General features: G+C 52.8%; 1 protein-coding gene across 1 annotated transcript in view; it reads left to right on the forward strand.

Annotated features, from left to right (window-relative positions):
- VWF (von Willebrand factor) overlaps positions 1–6,843 on the forward strand; it is a 137,574-nt gene that overhangs the window by 29,012 nt on the left and 101,719 nt on the right. The window lies entirely within an intron of this gene.

The raw sequence follows: 6,843 nt of genomic DNA on the forward strand, positions 1-6,843 counted from the left end.
CATTGAAAGAAGCACACCGTCCTTTGGAGGCTGCTTCCAGGGAGTTGCACATGACACTCCTGCTTATGTCCTGGGGTGGGGGGGTGGGACAAAGCTTAGTCTTATGGCCACTCCCAGATGCAAGGGAGGCTGAGAAATGGGATCTTTATTCCCAGGGGCTATGTGCCCAGGGGAAGATTGGCAACCAAGGGGTTTCTGACTAAGAGAGAAAGGAGGAATAGATCCTGGGCACATTTCAATCTCTTCCATAATCTCACTCTTTCAAGGGTGAGGAAATAAAGGTGCAGAGAGGGGAGATAATTTTCCTGAGTCACACATTTTGTTAGTGATGGGGTTGGTGCTTCTAAAACCTGCACTCTGTCCAGTGTACTACACTGGCTTCTCATCTGATTGATAGGAAACAAGGTGGGGAGGGTGGGGGCATCGGGAACATGGAAAACCAGGTAAATTGTGGTTGGGTGGCAGTGATCTCAGGTGGCCCTGGCCTGCAGTGGCTTGAAGCAGGGTTTCAGTTCCCGGCCTGAGACTGAAGTCAGGCCGTGGCAGTGAGAGCGCCGAAACCTAGACACTAGACAACCAGGGGCCAGTGGCCAGTGACAAGGCCCTGTCCTGTCAGCTGTGTAGAAATGAATTTCCACATAGAGATGGAAAGTAGTGAAACAAGTGAAGTGTTTGTTAGGAGGAAAAAGGGTACGTGTGGATAGACACACGGGCGGGCTCAGAGAGAGAATCTTGCCCTTGTGGCAGTTTGAATCACTTTTTTAAAAAAAATTATTTATTTATTTATGGCTGCATTGGGTCTTCGTTGCTGCTTGCAGGCTATCTCTAGTTGCGGCGAGCGGGGGCTACTCTTCGTTGCGGTGCGCGGGCTTCTCACTGCGGTGGCTTCTCTTGTTGCGGAGCACGGGCTCTAGGTGCGTGGGCCCTAGTAGCTGTGGTCCACGGGCTTAGTTGCTCCGCGGCATGTGGGATCTTCCCGGATCAGGGATCGAACCTGTGTCCCCTGCATTGGCAGGCGGATTCTTAACCGCTGCGCCACCAGCGAAGCCCTGAACCACTTTTATGGGACATTTCTTCAGGGTTTCCTTTGGCCAATCATCTTGCTTTGGTTTATCTTAGGGTCCTCCCCTGTGTGCGCACGCATCTCTTAGCCAGGATGGATTCTAGCGAAGAGGCTTATGGGTAGGTTGACATCACTTACTACAGGGTGGCACCTCCTCCCTTTTGGACCGCCCCCCCAGGAGCCTTTCTGCACATGCATAGTCTGGAAGGTCTCCTTGACCTCGAGAATGAGAAATATGTGGTCTCCTATCTGCGCAGGGCTTAGCTTCTCCCTCCTGCTATCTTGGAGATCTGCCCACAGGTTACAAACTCCAGAGCCTCAGCCTGGGGCCCATCTGTACAGCCATTGGCAAACTAAATCGGCTGAGAGCCCTTTACACTCTTGAAAATGATTGAGGACCTCAAAGAGTCTGTTTATCTGGCTTATATCTGTTGATATTTGTCATATTAGATATTAAAATGGAACATTTTAAACATATTAATTCATTAAAAAATGAGAAACATTATACTTAACAAGAGTGCCATCATTTGAATAAAAATAGCTATAAATTCCAAACCAAAAAAGTAGTTTGGGGAGAAGAATGGCATTGTTTCATTGTTTTGCAAATCTCATTACTGTGGCTTGAGCAAAATCAGCTAGATTCTCTCATCCGTGTCTGCAGTCAGCCTGTTGTGATACCACACATCATGTAGCCTCTGGAAAATTCCACTGTGCATTTGAGAAAGAATTAGAGCATAAAGGTCAGATAACATCTCAGTGTTATTATGAAAATGGTTTTGACCTTGTGGATTCCTGAAAGAATCTTGGGAGTCTGTAGGGGGTCCCTGGACCACACTTAGAGAACTGAGGACCTACTGAATTCTTTATTCTTTCCTTGCTTCATTTTCCAAATCTGGAAGACTGTATGCAGCCTTTCTCTGAGGCTTGTGTTCTTTGAAGGGGTCTTCAGGCCTCCGAAGGGCCCGTGAGTGGGAGTGGATGACGTGGTGGTCTCTGAAACAGTTTTATTTCTTGGCTTATGGAGAGTGCAGACCACCATGGAGGGGAGGAGGGGTTTGGTCTGCCTGTCCTTAAAGCCGGGAGATGGGTGGACACTCTGTGGAGGACCGTCCGGCCAGGGGTTCTATAGGTCAGTGGCCCTGGGTGGGTGGTGAGAAGCGAGAGGAAGCCGCCCAGCTACCCAGCAGCCTGTGTCCCTCTGGCCCACCCAACACTGCCGTGCATGACTGTGCCCGACTCCCACAGACGACGGGGCACAGGAGACAAGCCTACATCGTGGATGGCTTGGGATCCAGGCATGGGAACCCAGGCCTGCTCACCAAACCCTGCAGTGGATGGAGTGGCCTGGGAGGAATCAGAGAAAGGCACCTCCGAGTGCTTTACTCGGGGGATAACAAACAGAGGGTCTGGAGGCACGAGCTTAGGAGAAAACAGAAACTGATTCAAGGAGAGTCCGTAAGGTTGGGGATGTGACAGGGTCCAGAACTAGCTGCTAAGGGAAGCTGAGGCCACTGACCTATTAGAACAGTGTCCCAGGGGCAGCCGTGCCTTTCTTTCCCGGGGGGTCTGTTGGCAACATCGGGTTTGGCTCAACCATAATTACTCTGTTTCTCCTCCTGCCTGAACCTGGCTATCAGCCTTGCCTGGTGTGGCCTCCCTTCTGCTCTGAAACCAAATCCTGTGTAGCGTCCAGAGCCTGGTTCAGACTGTGCATCCTTCCCTGGTACCCCGGCTGCAGGTTCCTTCCTGCTGCGATTGGCCGCACCACTGGGAAGACAGCCTTAAATTGAGACCACGTCTTCTGGCTGTTATGTAAACCTTTCCTATGGAAACACCTGGTGCGGGAAGATCAAAAGCTCCCTGAGAACAGGAGGGTATGACTTTCTCATTGTTGTGTTCATGACTGTTGATCCAGCACTTTCTTACTGCCTGGTATGTGCGTCTTGGGGATACAGCTCCTGTCTTTGAAAAGCCTGCAGGGAAATGGGAGCATTTCCCGTGGGAGCATCTAACTCCAGGACCAAGTCTGCTTGCTTTCTATTGTGGGCCTTGACTGGCACAATGCCTGGACATAGTAGGTGTGCAAGAAATTGAATGAGACATTGGGGTGCGTTCAGGAAACCATTAGTAATGTGGGACATGGGGAGGGGGAGGGGTGAGCCAGGGCAGGAGGCTGGGCTCAGACCATGGAAGGCCAGGCCTCCCTGCCTCCCTCACGTGCTGGAACTTTGCCCTGCAAGATGGGGTGGGACTTAGTCAGACTTACCTTTTCTATTGACCACATGGCCAGTGCTTGCTGAGCAGAGGTTTGTTCACCACCTACTGGTCCATGTCTCTTCACTGGCTCTGAAAGGACATCATAGCTCCATCTTGGACTTGGGTCCACAGAGATGTCCTGTCTCGGGACCTGGCCTGGCAGGGCTGCCTGTGGTGGATCAGGGAAGAGATCTCTGGGAGGCAGAGATGGCAGGCTAGGTGTGTCACCCTCTGCCACTGTGGGGTGAGGCCGGATGGGTTGCAAGGGCTGGTAGACGTCTGGAAGTCCTCCCTGACCTTCACACTGTGGTCACCCTAGTGACCAAGCTCAGGCCTGGGCTGACCAGAGGAAGGATGGAAAGACAGACTTTTCCTAGAAAACAGCCTTCTTGCTAAGGCTTTCTGTAAACCATTTAATACCTCCAGGGACCTCCCGGGAAATGTGCTGGAGTACTGTTCCCACTTTTCCTTTGAGCAGGGAAAAGACAAAGGTGGGCCAGCTGGAGACGGGCCGTGCTGGACTCTGCACCCCCCGGCTTTCAAAGGGAGAGGGGGTGCCTGGACTCCTGGTTCTGTGTCCACCTAGGTGCCTGGTGCCTGTGCCTGCGAGAGCTGGTCCTGTGGTGCAGGGACGGCTCTAAGCCACTGTCCTACAGCCCAGGCGGTGGCAGCAATCACTAGAAAAACCCCATGGGGTTGCCTTTGGGAGCTCTTTTTCTGGTTCCAAATTGTATGGGGGGCAAGAGGTGGGCAAGAGCCACGGCCCTGGCCCTCCTGGGGTGCCCTCCACTGCCCTGTGAGAGTCCAGTGACCTCACTTTCTGAGTGGCATTTCTGATGGGCCAGGCAGTGAGACACAATGGGAAGAACCAGACACAGGCCTCAGCCTCCTTCCCTGAGTCTCACTTGCCAGTGAGGATGGAGATTCTTAGACCTGCCCATTAGAAGAGTGGGTTCCTCCCTGAGCCCCCACTTCGTTCTGGAGGAGTGTGACCCTCCCAGATAAAAGATCAACAAAAGCAGCCTTCTGTTCACCAGGGAGCCCCCAAATACTAGTGAATTGATAGTGTTGCCATGGCAACCATTCATCTCCCCCCCCCCACACACAACCCAGGCAGATGGAGATGGGGAAAGGGACAAAGATGTCCTTCTGTCCTGCTGGTGACCTGCTCACCATTCTGAAGCTAAACCTAATGGCAGGAAGGACAGTGGAAGGACTCTCTTTGGTGGCCCGGATATCAATGACGATGACGATGACGATACGGGGTCACCGTTTCTTAGGCTAACCTTTTATGTGCATTATTCCATTCGGTCTTCATTTCAGTCTTTTCAGTTAGGCACTGTTATTATTGTCCCATCCACAGAGGAGGCGGGGTTGAGTAAACAGCGAGGGTCACACAGCCAGCACACGGAAGAGGCAGAAGCTGGGCCTGGGGCTGTGAAGTCCCAGCAGGTCCTGGGCAGGACCCTCCCTGTCATTGTATTCAGAAACCTCAGTTCCCCCGTGTGAAGCGCTAAGGTGGCAAATGGAAGGATGCTTGTCATCACCCGAGGCCTCTGTGACATGGGACCCACGGCAGCCGTCTTTGTTTATCGGCTGCTTGCTCGGCGCCAGGCTCCATGTGTCCACCTGTGAGACAGTGTCTGTAGTTGGTATTCCCGTCTCACTCCGGGACGCCCTTCTCCAATGAGGGACGAGGCTTGCCTCCCTCCCCGCGGTTAGGCAGTGGCAGAGCTGGGCTTTAGCCTCTGCTTTTTCTCGGCCACGCAGGGAGGTAGCTCAGAAGGGTGGGGCCGTGGAGGGAGGGAGAGCTGCTCTCAGCCACGGCTCCCAACATGCAGAGCTGCCAATTGTCCTGCCCACAAACCTGGCTGCTGCAGCAGCTCTGCAATTCAGCAGTCCACGCAGCTGCTGCTTTTCTGAGGTGCATAGGGAAACAGCTATGTCCAAGTGCTTGGGCCAACTGGCCCTGGAGCTCCCCGGGTCCACCCCGGGGCCTGCAGCGATCAGGGGCCTGGTTCTGATGGCAGGCTGTGTAGGCTGGGCAGGGATGAGACACAGGTTTCCCTAGGACCGCAGCACGGCCCTGGAGCTTCCCCAGGTGTGTCTTCTAGGTGTTGAGTGTTGAGCACTGGGTCAGATTTCTATTCCTCCAGAGGCCACGGGCCTGGCTCCTGGCTCTTGATTTACACAGCTTTGCTCTGACCGTCCCTTGTACAGTTTGAGCAGATTGGATTTCCCTCTTCTCAAAACTGGTCACTTCTTTCCTTTTTTTACTGTCCCCTTTACGAAAGCCGATTTGCTCGGATTTACCCTCCAGGGCTCAGCCCTTCCTTCAGATGCTCTCGTACTCCTTTCATTTTAGCTGAAGTCCTTTCACAAACAGCTGGCTTCCATTCATTTGGAGAGCATGTCTATGCATGAAAGGAATTATGCACCCAGTGCGGATCACTAATAGCAACAATACTGTGTTGTGTTAAATCTAAGACAAAGCGTGATATCGATTGTAAGATGCACCCAATTTCAGAGATATTACATCATGAAAAAGATGTGCATTTAAATTACTAAAAGCACAGGGCTTCCCCGGTGGTACAGTGGTTGAGAATCCGCCTGCCAGTGCAGGGGACATGGGTTTGAGCCCTGGTCCGGGAAGATCCCACATGCCGTGGAGCAACTAAGCCCGTGTGCCACAACTACTGAGCCTGTGCTTTAGAGCCCTCGAGCCACAACTACTGAGCCCGTGAGCCACAACTACTGAGCCCACGTGCCACAACTACTGAGCCCGTGAGCCACAACTACTGAGCCCACGTGCCACAACTACTGAAGCCCACGTGCCACAACTACTGAGCCCGCATGCCGCAACTACTGAAGCCCACGCTCCTAGAGCCTGTGCTCCGTAACAAGAGAAGCCGCCGCAATGAGAAACCCACGCACCGCAACGAAGAGGAGCCCCCACTCGCCGCAACTAGCAAAAGCCTGTGCACAGTTAACGAAGACCCAACGCAGCCAAAAATAAATAAATAAATAAATGAGTGACCAAAACGCAGAATGCAGAGATGCTCACAAATACGGTGTATGGGGAGGAGTTTGTGCTAACGTGTCCAGGAGTCATCATTGAGAACCATTCCAAACCTGCCTGTGTCATGGGGTCGAGGGTGGCAACAAAATGATAAAACCCAGGAAGAGTCCTTGCCTGGCAGCGCCCTGGCACACATCATGGAGTCCTGGCGTGTTTTTGCTGATGGGAACTGGTCCAGTCTTGTCCCAGGAATCCTCTGGGGAAGGTTTGCTCAACTCCATCCCTGACACACTGAGTTCAAATCTCTGTGGATGAGGCCTGGGAAGCTCTACTTTATAAAACTCCTTGTGGCACCTCTTCATCTCTGGTGGAGGAACCAAGGTCAGGGAGGGGAGGTGACCGGGGCGTGCGGAGCAGATGCTGACTGGCTTTTCTGGCCTCTGAGCCCCGTGGCCTCCATGAGAACTCAAGTTCAGCTCCTTTCATGAGTGTCCCTCTGCTCTTT

This window comes from Lipotes vexillifer, unplaced genomic scaffold (genome assembly GCF_000442215.2).
Source record: "Lipotes vexillifer unplaced genomic scaffold, Lipotes_vexillifer_v1.1 scaffold395, whole genome shotgun sequence".
In the NCBI taxonomy this organism is placed as follows: Eukaryota; Metazoa; Chordata; class Mammalia; order Artiodactyla; family Lipotidae; genus Lipotes; species Lipotes vexillifer.